We start from the raw sequence: 20,503 nt of genomic DNA, 5'->3' as shown, positions 1-20,503 counted from the left end.
TGCCCCTTCCTCTCCCTCCTCTTATTCTGGGACTCCAATTATGCATATGTTCATGTGCTTGAGGATGTTCTACTGGTGTCTGAATCTATGTTCGTATTTCATTCTTTATTTCTTTTTCTGTTCCTAGGATTATATGATCTCTAGTGATTTAACTTCAACTTCATTGATTTTTTTTCTTTGTCAGCTCAGATCTGCTGTGAAGACTCTGGTAAATGTTTTCATTTCAATTAGTGTACTCTTGGAGCCCAAAATTTCAAGTTTGTTTCTTTTAAAATTACTGTACGACTTAATTTTTATCCTCTACTTGACAAATCATTTTATTCATACTGTCATTTTAGTCTTTAAATACGTTTCCGTTTAATTTTTTGGCATGTATGAATAAAAGCTGCTTTGACATCTTTGTCTTCTGGGTCTACTATCTAAGCCCTTTCAGGGAGTTTCTATTTACTGCTTTATTTCCTGTGTATTTGTCAAAATGTCTTATCTATTTGCATATCTCACAATTTTTTCTAAAAAGTGAACATTTTCGATCCTGTACTGTAGCATCTATAACTTCTGCCTGGATTTCTTCTGTAGAGGCTGTCTCCCTTGTAGTGTGTGAATGCTGATGTATGCTCATTTCTTTATTCTTATCTTTATTTTCAAACCTGGCTACCTAGAGGTCACCCAAGTGTCAGTATACCTAAGTGGTCAGCCTTGATTGGGCAGATTTTGTGCTTGAAACACCCTTAGTCAGCTGGTGCTGCCATAAGAAAATACTGTCGATCAGGTGGCTAAACAAAGCCACCATTCTGGAGTTCTCACAGTTCTGGAGGCTGGTAGTTCCAAGATCAAGGTGCTGGCAAGGTAGGCCATTCTGAGGCTTTTCTCTTGGCTTGCAGATGGTGGCCTTCCTGCTATGTCCTCACATGGGGGAGAGGGAAAGTAAGGCTCTGGTTATTCTTCTAAGGTCACTAAACCTATAGGATCAGGGTCCCACCCTTATGGTCTCATTTAACCTAACTGCCTCCATAAAGATCTTATCTCCAAATACAGTTACATTGTGAGTTCCAGCTTCAACAAATGAATTTTGAGGGGACACAGACTTCTAGTCCATAATACAACCTGAGCCAAGAAGGAGTTCTGCCTTTCCTGATGGATGTATCTCATGAATTGGGGAAGGCACTCAAAGTTCAGGAAGTTTACCAGTCTGCCTTGGCTTTTACTTCCTGGGTATGCAAGGCCTCATGTTCAGCCAGCGACGGGTAGCTACCTGTGGCCTTGTCTGGTCCTTCCTGAGTGCACACAGACTTCCAGAATGGCTGTGATATGTGGGAACTTCTTAAAGTGTAGGATAGTTGCCCTGTTGCCAGAAGTCTCTGTTAAATTTATGGCCGATTTTCCCATTTGTAGTTCACACCAACCCAGACTGCACCCCCAGGGTAGCTGTGATGTAGCTCTTCCCAAAGGGTTTGGCACAGAGATATGTACTGTTCTCAGTAACACCCCTCAGCATAGATTTTTCCACATGTAAATGAAATCAACCCTCTCCATCATCCAGGCCATTGTGCCTCATGCCTCCTATACCTTAGTGGAACTACTATACCAGTCCTGGGGCGGGGAGGCAGAATAGGAGCAGCTTAGGCTACGAATGCCACAAATTCTCACTGTTATTCTTGCATAAACATTCTTCGTTTGTTGTATGCTTTTTATCAACTTCCAGAGTACTGAAATGGTTGTTATCTCCAGTTTGTCGTTACTTTTTTGGAAGAGAACTGGCTGACTACCACGCTCATTCATTTGACCTCATTCAGCCACGCTCAAAGTCTGTGTTCTAGATGGCTACCATGATAAGGTTGGAAGGGTGGAAACAGTCATTGTGGGTTGACCATTGTTACCACATGCAAGTGCATCTAGGTGATTCTAATTTGGATACTTCCACTTTCTGTTCTTCATTTATGTATTTCAACAGGTCCTCTGGAAAACAAATACTTTAACAGAATTTGTCGGAAAGTACAGACTAAAAAATGATCAGGAAATGTCTGTAATGTGCCTTTCTCAGTCTTAGAGTTTATAAGATTAAGAAATCTTCTAAACCCTTTACATTAACAGGGATTAAATGCTGGTGGCATTATATTTATGCCTGCACACTAGAAATATTTGTTAGAGTTATGTAATTGAATTATAGCATATATTTACTTGTATAGAAAAATAAAAAGAATTCCCCATACGTGTGTGTGTGTGTGTGTGTGTGTGTGTGTATGGCCTTTTTATTGCATAGGCTATCTTGGGTGTGCATCTTGATTGTGTGCAATATCTCTATAGATCAAGCAGAAGAACTTTTTTTTTCTGAAGGTGAATGGAATGGGGTTAGATATGTTAAAGCATCACACTATATACTACTCAAGTACTTTTAAAAAAAATAATTAGTTCTTCCTTGATATACATATGGCCACATTTATCTTAACTCCTCAATGCTGTTTTGTTACCTCTTCTTTTCATACAGTTAAGGGTCTCGGGGTTTATATTAGGTCAACTGGAGTTTTATTTTTTTTTAGTTAGGGGGACAAAGACTGATAGTCCACAGACTGGATTTTGATTTCACTGCTGCTGTCCAACAGCAGAACGCCTGGGGGCATCCTCTTACAGTAATGAGCACAAGTACTGGTATCATTATTGCTCTATTTAAACACCCATGGTTGGCAGGAATGTGCTAAAGTCTGGATATAACATCGTTAATCATGTCACTGTCCCTGCCCAGGACAACTGCTACTGAAAGGACACACTCACATGATGAGGAAGACAGCAGATGTGGTGGTTGAGAGCTGAAAGTCACTTCATTGCTGACTTAGAGAAAGAGGTTTAGGGTGTTGGCTATGTTTTCTAAAGAGCATTTAGTAGATTTCATCTTATAGATTAATTTTCCACATGGTTCTTTATTATATTTTTTATGCTTATAATAATAGCTCTTTTTAGTTTTCTTCACAGGAGAAAAAACCAACTCAGTATTAAAAGGCAACTTAAGAGCTAATGAACTTCTTGAAGACATAAGACAGGGAAATATTGAGTGTGAATGCAAAGAAGAAGACTGCACATTCGAAGAATCAAGACAAGTTTGAAAATAATGAAAAAAAACCATAAGTAAATTGTCAATTTTTTAAAAAATGTTCACAGATTTGCCTACCTTCATGGTGCATATTTGAAATCTGCATTCCCAAATTGTGTGCATTGCTATCAGTTAAAAACTATCCTCTCAGAGGACTCTGAATGTGGCACCTAAGAATACTGTGTGGGTGACAGACCTAGGTTCACTTCCCCGTGTGATGGTCTGTCTTTGAGGGCTCCATTTCCATAGGACCCTGCTGAGCTGAGATCGATCATCTCAGCAAGGTGGAAGCATGTTTTACACAAGGCTTTGTTCGGGAAAGTTAGATCTCCATCTCAACATCAAGACCCAGCTTCACTCAATGACCAGCAAGCTACAGTGCTGGACACCCTATGCCAAACAACTAGCAAGACAGGAACACAGCCCCATCCATTAGCAGAGAGGCTGCCTAAAATCATAATAAGGCCACAGACACCCCAAAACACACCACCAGACGTGGACGTGCCCACCAGAAAGACAAGATCCAGCCTCATCCACCAGAACACAGGCACTAGTCCCCTCCACCAGGAAGCCTACACAACCCACTGAACCAACCTTAGCCACTGCGGACAGATACCAAAAACAACGGGAACTACGAACCTGCAGCCTGTGAAAAGGAGACCCCAAACACAGTAAGATAAGCAAAATGAGAAGACAGAAAAACACACATCAGATGAAGGAGCAGGGTCAAAACACCTAACAAATGAAGACCTAACAAATGAAGAGGAAATAGGCAGTCTACCTGAAAAAGAATTCAGAATAATGATAGTAAAGATGATCCAAAATCTTGGAAATAGAATAGACAAAATGCGGGCTTCCCTGGTGGCGCAGTGGTTGAGAGTCTGCCTGCCAATGCAGGGGACGCAGGTTCGAGCCCTGGTCTGGGAAGATCCCACGTGACGCGGAGCAACTGGGCCCGTGAGCCACAGTTGCTGAGCCTGCGCGTCTGGAGCCTGTGCTCCGCAACAAGAGAGGCCACGATAATGAGAGGCCCGCGCACCGCGATGAAGAGTGGCCCCCACTTGCCACAACTAGAGAAAGCCCTCGCACAGAAATGAAGACCCAACACAGCCATAAATAAATAAATAAATAAACTCAAAAAAAAAGTTAAAAAAAAAAAAGAATAGACAAAATGCAAGAAACATTTAACAAGGACGTAGAAGAACTAAAGAGGAACCAAGCAACGATGAAAAATGCAATAAATGAAATTAAAAATACTCTAGAAGGGATCAATAGCAGAATAACTGAGGCAGAAGAACGGATAAGTGACCTGGAAGATAAAATAGTGGAAATAACTACTGCAGAGCAGAATAAAGAAAAAAGAATGAAAAGAACTGAGGACAGTCTCAGAGACCTCTGGGAAAACATTAAACGCACCAACATTCGAATTATAGGGGTCCCAGAAGAAGAAGAGAAAAAGAAAGGGACTGAGAAAATATTTGAAGAGATTATAGTTGAAAACTTCCCTAATATGGGAAAGGAAATAGTTAATCGAGTCCTAGAAGCACAGACAGTCCCATACAGGATAAATCCAAGGAGAAACACACCAAGACACATACTAATCAAACTATCAAAAATTAAATATAAAGAAAACATATTAAAAGCAGCAAGAGAAAAACAACAAATAACACACAAGGGAATCCCCATAAGTTTAACAGCTGATCTTTCAGCAGAAACTCTGCAAGCCAGAAGGGACTGGCAGGATATACTTAAAGTGATGAAGGAGGAAAACTTACAACCAAGATTACTCTACCCAGCAAGGATCTCATTCAGATTTGATGGAGAAATTAAAACCTTTACAGACAAGCAAAAGCTGAGAGAGTTCAGCACCACCAAACCAGCTTTACAACAAATGCTAAAGGAACTTCTCTAGGCAAGAAACACAAGAGAAGGAAAACACCTACAATAACAAACCCAAAACATTTAAGAAAATGGGAATAGGAACATACATATCGATAATTACCTTAAATGTAAATGGATTAAATGCTCCCACCAAAAGACACAGACTGGCTGAATGGATACAAAAACAAGACCCATATATATGCTGTCTACAAGAGACCCACTTCAGACCTAGGGACACATACAGACTGAAAGTGAGGGGATGGAAAAAGATATTCCATGCAAATGGAAATCAAAAGAAAGCTGGAGTAGCAATTCTCATATCAGACAAAATAGACTTTAAAGACTATTACAAGAGACAAAGAAGGACACTATATAATGATCAAGGGATCGATCCAAGAAGAAGGTATAACGACTGTAAATATTTATGCACCCAACATAGGAGCACCTCAATACATAAGGCAAATACTAACAGCCATAAAAGGGGAAATTGACAGTAACACAATCATAGTAGGGGACTTTAACACCCCACTTTCACCAATGGACAGATCCTCCAAAATGAAAATAAATAAGGAAACACAAGCTTTAAATGATACATTAAACAAGATGGACTTAACTGATATTTATAGGACATTCCACCCAAAAACAACAGAATACACATTTTTCTCAAGTGCTCATGGAACATTCTCCAGGATAGATCATATCTTGGGTCACAAATCAAGCCTTGGTAAATTTAAGAAAATTGAAATTGTATCAAGTATCTTTTCCGACCACAACGCTATGAGACTAGATATCAATTACAGGAAAAAATCTGTAAAAAATACAAACACATGGAGGCTACACAATACACTACTTAATAACGAAGTGATCACTGAAGAAATCAAAGGGGAAATCAAAAAATACCTAGAAACAAATGACAATGGAGACACAACGACCCAAAACCTATGGGATGCAGCAAAAGCAGTTCTAAGAGGGAAGTTTATAGCAATACAAGCCTACATCAAGAAACAGGAAACATCTCGAATAAACAACCTAACCTTGCACCTAAAGCAATTAGAGAAAGAAGAACAAAAAAACCCCAAAGCTAGCAGAAGGAAAGAAATCATAAAGATCAGATCAGAAATAAATGAAAAAGAAATGAAGGAGACAATAGCAAAGATCAACAAAACTAAAAGCTGGTTCTTTGAGAAGATAAACAAAATTGATAAACCATTAGCCAGACTCATCAAGAGAAAAAGGGAGAAAACTCAAATCAATAGAATTAGAAATGAAAAAGGAGAAGTAACCACTGTCACTGCAGAAATACAAACGATCATGAGAGATTACTACAAGCAACTCTATGCCAATAAAATGGACAACCTGGAAGAAATGGACAGATTCTTAGAAATGCACAACCTGCCGAGACTGAACCAGGAAGAAATAGAAAATATGAACAGACCAATCACAAGCACTGAAATTGAAACTGTGATTTAAAATCTTCCAACAAACAAAAGCCCAGGACCAGATGGCTTCACAGGCGAATTCTATCAAACATTTAGAGAAGAGCTAACACCTATCCTTCTCATACTCTTCCAAAATATTGCAGAGGGAGGAACACTCCCCAACTCATTCTACGAGGCCACCATCACCCTGATACCAAAACCAGACAAAGATGTCACAAAGAAAGAAAACTACAGGCCAATATCACTGATGAACATACATGCAAAAATCCTCAACAAAATACTAGCAAACAGAATCCAACAGCACATTAAAAGGATCATACACCATGATCAAGTGGGGTTTATTCCAGGAATGCAAGGATTCTTCAATATACGCAAATCAATCAACGTGATACATCATATTAACAAACTGAAGGAGAAAAACCATATGATCATCTCAATAGATGCAGAGAAAGCTTTCGACAGAATTCAACACCCATTTATGATAAAAGCCCTGTGGAAAGTAGGCATAGAGGGAACTTTCCTCAGCATAATAAAGGCCATATATGACAAACCCACAGCCAACATTGTCCTCAATGGTGAAAAACTGAAACCATTTCCACTAAGATCAGGAACAAGACAAGGTTGCCCACTCTCACCACTATTATTCAACATAGTTTTGGAAGTGTTAGCCACAGCAATCAGAGAAGAAAAAGAAATAAAAGGAATCCAAATTGGAACAGAAGAAGTAAAGCTGTCACTATTTGCAGATGACATGATACTATACATAGAGAATCCTAAAGAGGCTACCAGAAAACTACTACAGCTAATCAATGAATTTGGTAAAGTAGCAGGATACAAAATTAATGCACAGAAATCTCTTGCATTCCTATACACTAATGATGAAAAATCTGAAAGTGAAATTAAGAAAACACTTCCATTTACCATTGCAACAAAAAGAATAAAATATCTAGGAATAAACCTACCTAAGGAGACAAAAAACCTGTATGCAGAAAATTATAAGACACTGATGAAAGAAATTAAAGATGATACAAATAGATGGAGAGATATACCATGTTCTTGGATTGGAAGAATCAACATTGTGGAAATGACTCTACTACCCAAAGCAATCTGCAGATTCCATGCAATCCCTATCAATCTACCAATGGCATTTTTCACAGAACTAGAACAAAAAATTTCACAATTTGTATGGAAACACAAAAGACCCCGAATAGCCAAAGCAATCTTGAGAACGAAAAATGGAGCTGGAGGAATCAGGCTCCCTGACTTCAGACTATATTACAAAGCTACAGTCATCAAGACAGTTTGGTACTGGCACAAAAAGAGAAACATAGATCAATGGAACAGGATAGAAAGCCCAGAGATAAACCCACGCACATATGGTCACCTTATCTTTGATAAAGGAGGCAACCATATAGAGTGGAGAAAAGACAGCCTCTTCAATAAGTGGTGCTGGGAAAACTGGACAGCTACATGTTAAAGTATGAAATTAGAACACTCCCTGACATCATACACAAAAAGAAACTCAAAATGGATTAAAGACCTAAGTGTAAGGCCAGACACTATCAAACTCTTAGAGGAAAACATAGGCAGAACACTCTATGACATAAATCACAGCAAGATCCTTTTTGACCCAGTTCCTAGAGAAATGGAAATAAAAACACAAATAAACAAACGGGACCTAATGAAACTTAAAAGCTTTTGCACAGCAAAGGAAACCATAAACAAGATGAAAAGACAACCCTCAGAATGGGAGAAAATATTTGCAAATGAAGCAACTGACGAAGGATTAATCTCCAAGATTTACAAGCAGCTCATGCAGCTCAATAACAAAAAAACAAACAACCCAATCCAAAAATGGGCAGAAGACCTAAATAGACATTTCTCCAAAGAAGATATACAGATTGCCAACAGACACATGAAAAAATGCTCAACATCATTAATCATTAGAGAAATGCAAATCAAAACTACAATGAGATATCATCTCACACCAGTCAGAATGGCCATCATCAAAAAATCTAGAAACAATAAATGCTGGAGACGGTGTGGAGAAAAGGGAACCCTCTTGCACTGTTGGTGGGAATGTAAATGGATACAGCCACTACGGAGAACAGTATGAAGTTTCCTTAAAAAACTAAAAATAGAACTACCATACAACCCAGCAATCCCACTACTGGGCATATACCCTGAGAAAACCATAATTCAAAAAGAGTCATGTACCACAGTGCTCATTGCAGCTCTATTTACAATAGCCAGGACATGGAAGCAACCTAAGTGTCCATCATCGGACGAATGGATAAAGAAGATGTGGCACATATATACAATGGAATATTACTCAGCCATAAAAAGAAATGAAATGGAGGTATTTGTAGTGAGGTGGATGGAGTTAGAGTCTGTCATACAGAGTGAAGTAAGTCAGAAAGAGAAAAACAAATACAGTATGCTAACACATATATATGGAATCTAAGGGAAAAAAAAAAAGGTCATGAAGAACCTAGTGGCAAGATGGGAATAAAGACACAGACCTACTAGAGAATGGACTTGAGGATATGGGGAGGGGGAGGGGTAAGATGTGACAGGGTGAGAGAGGGCATGGACATATATACACTACCAAATGTAAAATAGATAGCTAGTGGGAAGCAGCCGCATAGCACAGGGAGATCAGCTCGGTGCTTCGTGACCACCTAGAGGGGTGGGATAGGGAGGGTGGGAGGGAGGGAGACGCAAGAGGGAAGAGATATGGGAACATATGTATATGTATAACTGATTCACTTTGTTATAAAGCAGAAACTAACACACCATTGTAAAGCAATTATACTCCAATAAAGATGTTTAAAAAAAATAAATAAAAATAAAGTCTTTCAGGGATAAAGATGCATCAAAGGGCATACAACAAAGAGAAAAGCATTTATTTAACAAAACCTATGAAAACTACGTAAGAATAGTGGGAAGCCATGGCATTCAAACTAGAGATGGTACCCAGGCCTCAGCAGTTCTGCCTTGCATAAGAGCTGTTCCAGTAGACTCAGCACCTGAGGGCAGCTCCCATCTCCCCAATTTATTGGGTGGAAGAGCTATTCTGAATGGAATCTAGAGAACTGGAAAAGGGAGAGAGAATTAAGATGAAAGACAAAGTTTGCTTTTGATAAAATTTATAAAGGCTCAATTTATATGAATAGTTGGTAGGTCATGTAAAAAATATAAGAGGAATAAGCATTATTGATTATTAGGGTTAACAGTTACGATTGAAAGACAAGAGGATAACCCTTGTAGGGAGCAGTTTTTCGTGCCTGGCATAGAATCACAGTGATGAAGAGCAGAGTCTTTTTTTTTTTTTTTTTACTATTGTCTTGGAGTACAAAAAGGAAAGCTGGAGTTTCTTATACCTCAGTATCTTTACTTGACAAGCTGTCACAAATTTTAATAAAGCAAGAAGGATAAAGTGAATCATGATCACATTCAGATATTTTCTCCCCTGAATATATTCTTTTTGGTACCTACTGAAATAAATTTTTTAATGGTTTGAATGTTTTTACCAATTCACTGTCACTTTTGTTTTAGTCTTGGAACACTCATTTGGTCATATGTTTTAAGATTTAGTATGTGCCTCCTAGGGGGGCACATCGTCTTCCATAAACTGAATTGATGGGCACCCCTAATACTCATGATAGTCCTGGAATATGTTTTTTATTTTTTATATCAGAGACAGGCTTCATCCGAAGAGAAAGAAGCAAAATGCGCACACAGAAAACCCAAGTTTGGTTTTCATTTATTGTTCCAGTTTCTGAGTTCACTGTAAAATATTGTATGAGAAAATAAATAGATGAAAGTTTTCCTTTAAAATACTTTATAAAATAAGTTATTCCATGCTTCTTAATTCTACATTCATTTATGATGTATTTTAAGTTCCTAGTCTTTTCTAATTTCATTTATTTAATGTTTATTCCTAAGCCCTTCTATGAAATGGAGAGGAAGGAGGGAGAGGAAGAGGTAGAGGAAAACAACAGAAATTTTTAAAAAAAGGCACTTTAAAATAAAGTATACATGATTACTTTTTCTTATTTAAAACTGGCTCTTTTTCTTGCTTTTTGTTTGTTTGTTTCTCTCATATATAGTCTCTCACCTGATCCACTTACAAACTGTTTTGGGAATAAGAAAGCAGTGACTCACATTTTCTGAAAACACACACACACACACCTCATTCAACCCATTTTTTCCCTGATGTCAGAAATTTCTCTCCACCATGAGACTTAACCTTTCAGACTCCGCCATCTTTACCAAAAAAACACATACTAGGTTCACATTTTGTAGAGCACGATCTCAATAATAAAACAAACAAACCTGTATAATATGAGTACTATATTAACCAGGGTTGAGTGAAGACATCTGGTATGCAGGATTTTTTTAAACTTTAATTTGTTATAATCAGTTTAAAAATGTCATTTGTCTTGGCCAACTGCTGTGTGGTAAAAGTAATCTTGTTTTACAGAAGGAGGCTTTTAATTTGCATTGATTAAAATAAGGACCTTAGACTTGTGTGGTCTAGAGAGAACCCTGTGTTCTGTAATATATGCAGAGGTCATGAAATGCACTATAAATGTGCATTTCCTCTCCCTTTTCCTCTACCACCCCCCCAAGGAATCCCAAGAGATTCCCTCATCTAGGATAGCCCTTCCATGGGTAACTCCGTTCTCACTATTGTACAAGGAATTAACCGAAGTCCTGGGAGACTGAGAGATCATGTGTCAGGCCACCCGTGCTTTCTAGTTCAGATTTCTTTTGTACGGAAATACTTTATATGGTATTTAATGTATCATGAGCTCATTTAGCAAACCTATGTCTATTCACCCAGTTCACCTAATGAACAAGTGCTCTCCACTGTCTCTGTATAGCAAGCCAGCTGATGCGATGGGCATACTCAAGACTCAGCACTAGTAGGCTGCTCTGTTGTAGGCCCTCTCCCACAGGCACATGAAAGTTTTCCAAGAATAACCTGTGTTTTTTATGATACTCCTTATATTACTTGACATGTTCTGATAACTGGATAATTTAATTAATAGTTAAAAGCAATACAAACGATATAAGAGAGAGTAGCTAGTATGAAAACTAGGTTGTGTACTTTGGTGTGATCCCATAAAGGTGAGAAGAAACATCGTCAAAATAAATATGGGAAGAGCAATGTTAAAACTTATAAATAATCTGAAAAAAATGTAGGTGGAGTCTAAATCCAGGTTGACTTCTTAGTATCTTGAGATTATTTTCTAATTAAAACTCATCAAACAGACAATCTGAATAGGCCTACATCTATTAAGGAAATAGAATCAATCATTAATCACCTTCCAAGACAGAATGCCCCAGGTCCAAATGGGTTCACTGATGAATTCTACCAATTTATTTGAGGAACAAATTATATCAATTCTACCACAATCTCCCCCGGAAGTTAGAAGCTGAGGGGATACTTCCTAACTCATTCTATGAGGCCGGCATTATCCTAATGCCAGAATCAGACAAGAACATTACAAGAAAACAACAGATCGGGCTTCCCTGGTGGCGCAATGGTTGAGAATCCGCCTGCCAATGCAGGGGACACGGGTTCAAGCCCTGGTCTGGGAAGATCCCACATGCTGCGGAGCAACTAAGCCCGTAAGCCACAACGACTGAGCCTGCGCTCTAGAGACCGTGAGCCACAACTACTGAGCCTGCGCTCTAGAGCCCGTGAGCCACAACTACTGAAGCCTGCGCACCTAGAGCCGGTGCTTTGCAACAAGAGAAGCCACCGCAATAAGTCCACACACCACAACGAAGAGTAGCCCCCGCTCACCGCAACTATAGAAAGCCCGTGTGCAGCAACGAAGACCCAACGTAGCCAAAAATAAATAAATTTTTTAAAAAAACCAGAAAACAACAGACCAACATCTCTCATGAGCATACATGCAAAAATCCTCAACAAATATTAGCAGATTGAATTCAACAGTATATTAAAAAATTACACATCAAGACCAATTTGTTGTAGGCAGGCCCTTAAAGGGAGTTGTGTCCAAATCACTGTAAATGTTGTAAATGATGTCCTCTACTCTAGAGAAACAGCTCCGCACCAAAGTCCGCCTCTTAAGCAAACTGCCAACCCTAAAATAAATTTATTTCACAATCACATTTTCTATTATGAAAAACTGCACACTTATAAAAAGGCATATACCAGTTGAAGCAATGACAATTAAAGGAGTGCTCATGTACCTGGCACCAAATTCAGAAGAGAGTATTATCAGTACCTCAGAGTCCCCTGTACGCTCCTCCCTGACCTCCCCTTCCTCTCTTCAGTCTAGAAGTACTCACGGTCCAAATGCATATTATTTATTCTCTTGCTTTTATCTTACATGTTGAACACATAAAAAATTTGTTTTTCAATTTTGCCTCATTTAGTGGTATATGAATATAATCCTAGAGCATGTCTTTTTCTGTCACTCTTTTTTGAACTGCATAGTGATGCATGCAGCTGCTGTGCATTCATTTTTTTCTGTTGTATAATATCCCAGTGCATATTCCTCCAATGAATAAATTAGTCCATTCTCCCACATAAGGCCATTTGGGCTGATTACATATTTTTGCCTTTAGGAGCGATGCTGCTCAGGACGTTCTGTAAGCATTGCTTAGCGCATGTGTATAAGCCTTACTTACTAAACAATGTGGGTCATCAGCTATGCTCTTGTTGGTTTCAGTGGACATACCAAACTGTTCTCCAATTTAGACTTCTGCCGGCGCTCTGTGAAATAGAGTTTGGGTTGCTCCATCCCTTCACTTGGTATTTTCCAAATGTTTAATTTCTACAGTTTTTTTTTTTTTTTGAATATTTAGCCTCTATCCTGGCATATTGGGACTAGCAGACTGTCAGAACAGTGATGTTGTAACATCATCCTATTTCTATTTACTAAGCAGAGCTGTTATTTTGGCCTCATTCCACTTTTAGAGCACTACTTTCAACCTAGAAAGTGACAGCGAGTGATCCTGTGTGGAAATACCAAATTATTTGATGTTAGTACAGCCTGTTAAATTGAACATTCCTAGCTGAAGGGACCACTGCCAGAAGATAGCATAAATATACTACACAGGAGTGAGAATAACTAGTTAGAGACACTTTACTGGTTAAGGATTATAGAGAGCAGAGCACTTTAAAATTATAGTGCACAATTCAGTTTTAAAGTTTTTCTACCTCACTTATATTCTCACAGAGCACTTTTGTATTCTAAAGGCTGGATGTCTTATATAACATTCTAATATGTTATTTTCATCTACATTAATACCTATAAGTAGAATTTTTAAAAGGTGAAAATGTGTTTCCCTCTGGTCTGGAAAAAATAACATCTTTATTTCAGTTGATTTTTTTCCATACGAAATAACTACTTTATTGCCACTTTAATGTAAAGGAACATTTATAAATATGCTACTAACATTTAAGGGCTTTTCTGTAATAATTTATTATAAAAAGTGTTTATCACACTCAAGAGCCATGCGAATAATCTTTGCAGTGCCTTTTTATACATGCTTTATAACAGGCCCACAGCACAGTATTAGAACCTGCTTCAAGCATGGAGAAGGTAAAAAAAAAAAAAAATTAAATTAAGGCTCCTATGACTGACTGAGAATCCGTGTTCTCATTATTCAAGTTTCTTAAATCATTTAGAAATGTCACCTCAGTTTAAAATGCAACATCCATTTCTTATTCAGATTTGCCCTCGAGTAGGGATAGAACAAATCTACAGTACTCAACCTGGAGTGAGCAGCAGGCAGAGAACTGTTAGCTGCAGTGGTAAGAAAAAGTGCTAGCGCATTACCTGTCATTGAAACCCAGAATGTTCTGGTACTAATTTTAGACAGATTTTTAATTAAGAGATGTAGTACGATCGAGTTTATGACAGATTTTTTTCTGGTCAACGTTTCAATTTAATTTACTGATACTAAACCTTGCTTAGAAATGAATGTCACTTTTCATCAGAAAACTCGAAAATGCCGACCACATGTGGCAATTTCCTCCTCTTTAGATGGAAATTTAATCTCAGTTCTGCCATTGCAGATCCATGGACCCTAAGGACCACTTCCAGAAACTGTGATGAGGAGAGAACTGCCCACTGGCCTCTCCTGGAAGTAAGGAGTCAGGCAATCGTGGCTCACTTGGGTGGGGTGGGGGGATTCCTTAGGGGTCGGATCCTCCTTAGCCACTGGTCACAAATGACATTTAAGGATTTTAAGAATGTATTTTTATTGTAGATCCTCTTCTGCCTCCTGCCCTTCATCTGCATTTTTTTAGGGATAGTGGCTAAGTTCGTGAACATGTACCATATTCAGATAAAACAGGAAAATACATTTGATACGCAGATCTTCCTCGATTTATTATGGGGTTCCATCCTGCTAAACCCATCATGAGTTGAATATATCGTAAGTAAAAAATGTATGGAATACACCTAACTACCAAAATGAACATCATAGCTTAGTGTAGCCCTCCTTAAACATACCAGAACACCTACATGAGCCTACGGGTGGGGAAAGTCTTCTAACACAAAGCCCGTTTATAAGAAAGTGTTAAATATCTCATGATATTTACTGAACACTGAACTGAAGGTGAAAAACAGAATGGTTGTGTGGGTACAGCATGATTTAAGTGTATCGGTTGTTTGCCCTCATGATGCCACGGCTGACTGGGAGCTGCTGTGGCCCAGCATCACAAGAGAGGACCAGAGGGCAGATCTCTAGCCTGGGACAAGATCAGAATTCAAAATTTGAAGTACGGTTGGTTTCTACTGAATGCGTGTTGCTTTAGCACCATCCTAAAGTCAAAAAATCCTAAGTCAAACCATCATAAGTTGGGCACTGCCTATATGTTCAGGGAAAACAAACCAAAAAGTAAGGAAACTCCTACAGTGTTACAGTGAACACTGGTCCAAAATTTGACAAAAGCCATTTCGCATGTAAAAGATGTTTTGAACTCTGTATTTGTTGTGTTGTAAATAGGAGAGAGCTGTCTAGCCAATGTCTCCAGCCCTCGTGCCTTCTCCCTTGGTTTTCTCTTTAACCTTCGTCTTTCTCTCCTCACCACCCTCCTCCCTGCTCAGGTCTGCCCTCCCTGCCTCTATCTCCTCTTCTCTCCCCTTTATCCTACTTGCTGCTGCAGGATCCTTTTCCTCAACATAAGTCTGTCCTTCCTTACATTAGCAAGTCTCATCCAGGACTCTCAGTACACACATGTCTGTGGACATGTTACATGGTGTTGGATGAAAAGAGGAATCTGTGATCAAATACACCTGAAAAATATAGAGATGAACCCAGTGAAGTGTTTCTCCACTTCCTATAACCTTTGGTATCTCCCAAACTCAGTGTGAATTTGCAAATTAGAAGTGCTTCCCAACTTATTTGTCCCATGACATTTTCTCAAGAGTTGCTTTCCTGTGTTTTGCATATGAGTTACTTTTCTTTGGGCGTGCAGCAATGTGATGGAACTATTGGCCATCCTTTACTCTTGATTTCCCTTGCAGAAGATTGACTAGCACAGTCAGTCACTGGAAAGCAATTTTTATCACCAAAAAACAGCTGCATTTTTCTCTTGATTAGCAGCCCTGCTACAAGTTTTTCGGCAGAAATAGATCATCCATAAGCACGCAAATATTGTCTCTTCTGTGTTACTCTATTAGAACATAGATAACCTATGTCACAGATCATCATCGTTGTGCTAGACAAACATTCTGACATCCCAGGTGGACAAATGATCAGTGAAGCTGTCCATGCTGCCTCTTGTTTCTGTGATTTTCCTCTTTTATTTAGAGAACTGGGCCTTCAGTTTTCCTCATTTCTGCGTGAATCTTTGTATCTTAGAGGATACACATTTGCCTGTGATCTGTGCAAAGAACGGCATCATGCCTATTATGTATCAGTATCACAAACAGATGACTCCTAATTTCTATACGTGTTCTGTGACCCACACGAAAAGCCATGTCTATCTGAAGAAATAAGTCAAAGGACATTCAATTGAACCAGATAATTGTCTGTTTGCTGCTTTAAATTATGTACTTTATGTGATAAAAACTGGTACTCCAGTTTTTATTTTTTTCCCAGCTTCAGTGAGATATAGTTGACATATAACATTGTACATGTTACCAAACGTCACCCGTTGCAGATGCAAAACCAGTCTATTGACATTGGGTTGTGGTGAAGGATAGTGCAGGGTTTATTTGCAAGGCAGCAAACAAGCAGAACAGGCACCTAAATCTCAAAAGACCTGAACTCCCCGATGGCTTTTAGGTAAGAGTTTTTAAAGGCAACATAAGGGGTAAGAGTTGCCAGGGTACATGATCAGCTCATGGACATTCCTCTGATTGGTTGGTGGTAAGGTGGCAAGGTGATATTTCAGGATTCTCAATCATCAGCCTTCTGGTTCCAACCATTCTGGGGTCTGTGTGCTTGTGGTCAGCTTGTAGTCAACAACCTTTACCTGGTGGGGGTCTTAGTTTCTGCAAAACTCAAGGATATGCATCAGCTTGTTATCTATATCACTTGAGGAGGAACTAGAAGTCCTGTGACTCTCTCTTACAGCTGAAATGTTGTTTAAGTTATCATTACTTTTCTTGCTTGACTGCTTTTCCTTTCTTTTCTTTTTTTTTGGCATTCCCTCATTCCTCTAATTAGTAACTGCTTGAGTCTGCTCTTTGGAACCTGGGGAAGGCCTAGGAGACTAAACCTTTTTCTACAAACAATAAGCTGGAGACACAGAGGGGTTTCTATCCAGAAAGGCCCCACAGGGTCCTACCTGGTTTCATAAATTTAAGGGGTACAACATGTTAATTTGATACACTTATATTTTGTAAGATGATTAATACCAAAGCATTAGCTAATAGCTCCATCCTGTCACATAATTGCCTTTGTGTGTGTGTGTGTGTGGTGAGAATATTTAAGATCTATTTTCCTAACTACTTTAAAGCATATAATACAACATTTCTAAGTATAATCACCATGTCATGCATTAGATCACCATGTTACCAAACCAGGCTTGTTTGCCTGACACACAGCAAGCCAAATGCTGAGATGCCAAGGTTTGTAGCCCAGAAAGAGTTTATTCCCAAGGCAGGCAAGCAAGGAGACAGGAGAATAAGTCTCAGATCTACCTTCCTGAATTGAGGGGCTTAAACTATTTATGGGATAAAGACAGGTGGTCTTAGGCATGGAAAAGGGGATTGGAGGTAGGGAAAAGGTGAGGTAATCTGTATTCTGTGCAGGCATATCTGGATTACATACTTCTTCATGAGATACGTGTTCAAAAATGGAGGCACTTAGCATGATTTGAGGGTGGAGTTTTCAGCCCTCAGATGTCACAAGTTTGTTCATCAGACACCTGCACAGGCCCAGTTTTGGAGTCAATGGTCCCAACCAGTCTTGGCCATCTTAAACTGGACAGGAGCTGACTCCAAGTTCCTGGAAAACAACTTAAGCCCCCATATTATTTTAGTGACCTGTAAGTCAGAGGCATTATCTCAGTATGCATTAAGGTAATCAGAGAACACATGTGCATTTTTTGTAGAGCGGCCTGGATGTTGATGAGCCTCGAATTCATTTGGGTCGTCTCTACCTGTGTAGTTTCAATGACGACAGCTCTCCTTGCCCCCTGGTTGAGGTCCAAAGAAGAGACACTTATGCGATCCTGGACATGAAATCGTACAAGTTTGATAACAGTTCCCCTTGTTTGGAGTTTGTCATAAGTACCTAATTGTTTAGTCAGAGGAGCCTGATGCCTGATGGGGAAGTGTCTGAAGTTTGGGTTCATTTCTTCACTGTGCTGCCCTGCCCACCTGTTGGCACTTGGAGGATGCTGTAGACTCCGGCTTCGTTTCCTTTTTCAGTTTCCAAGCCCTACAGGTACTGTCAGTCTGGGAAGTGAGGCTAGTTTTCTGCTTCCTAAGCTGGGTGATCTTGTTGGAACAGAACTGTAGGCTCCAACCAAAACACAAAAGAAATCTGGTTAAGAAATCTGGTGATATATTACCTAGGCTATGGGAAGCTTGGAGGGTATACAATTAAAGAAAGGAAATAACAACTAAAGCAGGCTTAATTAGTAAAGGGAGGTTCCAAGCAGAGGGGTTTTTAACGAACTGTTCCCTTATCTGCTGTTCTGTAAGACACACTCAATCACTTCTGTTAAGGCGCCAGCTTCTGTTAACCCTATGGAGTATGTTATCATTCAGAGCTTGTTCATCTTATAACTGGAAGTTTGTACCCTTTGACCAATATCATCCCAGTTCCCCCACCCTCCAATTTCAATTTAAAACAAGTTTAGGGAGCATATATATTCATGTTGGGAGCAGAATGATACAAAATTACAATAGTTCTTCCTCCTAAAGCTTAATGTACTTTGTTTGCTCAGAGGAAGAATGCATGGGGAAGCAGCATGATAGAGGGAATGGTAACAGATTTGCGGTTCATACATATCAGGTGAAACTCTCCAGCAGGCCCACTTAGTAGCTGTATGGCTTTGAACAAGACAATTAACACTTCTGAACCTCAGTTCTCCATCTGTAAAATGGGCTCAATAGTATCACTTTGTCAGGGTTAGAGATATTGTATACAAAATGCCCAACACATAGTAGGTTCTCAATAAATTTATTACTGTGAAATAAATTTCATATTTTATGAGAAGACAAGAAAAACTTAAGCAAAATAAAAAATCTTCTTTGCCCTTTGGCCTCCTCTCTCATCCCACTGTGCATTGTGTATCTGCATTATGCATCAACCAGACCTCCCCCATAGGCAGAAATAACTGTGCCTTGACTTCTAACGGTTGGAACAATTCTCAGAGCTTTCTGAGAGGCTCTTCCCAGGTTATAATTCTCAAATGTGGCTCAAATAAAATTTTCCATGTCTTTCCTAGATTGACTGATTAACTTTTCATAGATAGTACCTACATCTATGTCTATTTATCTAGCTTCTTATCTATCTATTCATTTATATAGAAAGAAAGAAAGAAAGAAAGAAAGAAAGAAAGAAAGAAAGAAAGAAAGAAAGGAAGGAAGGAAGGAAGGAAGGAGGGAGGAAAGGAAGGAAGGATGGGAGGGAGGGAGGGAGGGAGGGAGGGAGGGAGGGAGGAAGGAAGGAAGGAAGGAAGGAAGGAAGGAAGGAAGGAAGGAAGGAAAAAGGGAGGGAAAGAAATAGAAGCCTAAGTTGTGTTGACTTTAAAAAGTGCACATTGTGAGAGTTGGGAGTGAAGTTTTATTTGGGGCAAAATGAGGACTGTAGCCTGGGAGACAGCGTTTCAGATAGAGAATATCTGTATCAGAATTCCAGAACGGTGGCTGTTTAGCCACCTGGTTGATGGTATTTTCTTATGGCAGCACCAGCTGACTAAGGGTGTTTCAGCACAAAATCTGCCCAATCAAGGCTGACCACTAAGGTATACTGACACTTGGGTGACCTCTAGGTAGCCAGGTTTGAAAATAAAGATAAGAATAAAGAAATGAGCATACATCAGCATTCACACACTACAAGGGAGACAGCCTCTACAGAAGAAATCCAGGCAGAAGTTATAGATGCTACAGTACAGGATCGAAAATGTTCACTTTTTAGAAAAAAATGTGAGATATGCAAATAGATAAGACATTTTGACAAATACACAGGAAATAAAGCAGTAAATAGAAACTCCCTGAAAGGGCTTAGATAGTAGACCCAGAAGACAAAGATGTCAAAGCAGCTTTTATTCATACATGCCAAAAAATTAAAGGGAAACGTATTTAAAGACTAAAATGACAGTATGAATAAAATGATTTGTCAAGTAGAGGATAAAAATTAAGTCGTACAGTAATTTTAAAAGAAACAAACTTGAAATTTTGGGCTCCAAGAGTACACTAATTGAAATGAAAACATTCACCAGAGTCTTCACAGCAGATCTGAGCTGACAAAGAAAAAAAATCAATGAAGTTGAAGTTAAATCACTAGAGATCATATAATCCTAGGAACAGAAAAAGAAATAAAGAATGAAATACGAACATAGATTCAGACACCAGTAGAACATCCTCAAGCACATGAACATATGCATAATTGGAGTCCCAGAATAAGAGGAGAGAGAGGAAGG

At 39.0% G+C, this 20,503-nt stretch overlaps 1 long non-coding RNA gene across 1 annotated transcript in view; it reads left to right on the top strand.

Annotated features, from left to right (window-relative positions):
- Positions 1-19,407, top strand: part of LOC309621216 — a 444,919-nt gene extending 425,512 nt beyond the window's left edge. Inside the window, exon 2 of the long non-coding RNA XR_014239830.1 lies at positions 19,307-19,407. This is a non-coding gene — a long non-coding RNA (uncharacterized lncRNA). The remainder of the gene's footprint in view (positions 1-19,306) is intronic.
- Positions 19,408-20,503: the final 1,096 nt, after the last annotated feature.

This window comes from Balaenoptera borealis (assembly GCF_965194805.1).
Source record: "Balaenoptera borealis genome assembly, chromosome: X".
Classification (NCBI taxonomy): domain Eukaryota; kingdom Metazoa; phylum Chordata; class Mammalia; order Artiodactyla; family Balaenopteridae; genus Balaenoptera; species Balaenoptera borealis.
The sequence above is the reverse complement of the archived record's forward strand: the minus strand, read 5'-3'. Positions and strand labels throughout refer to the sequence as shown.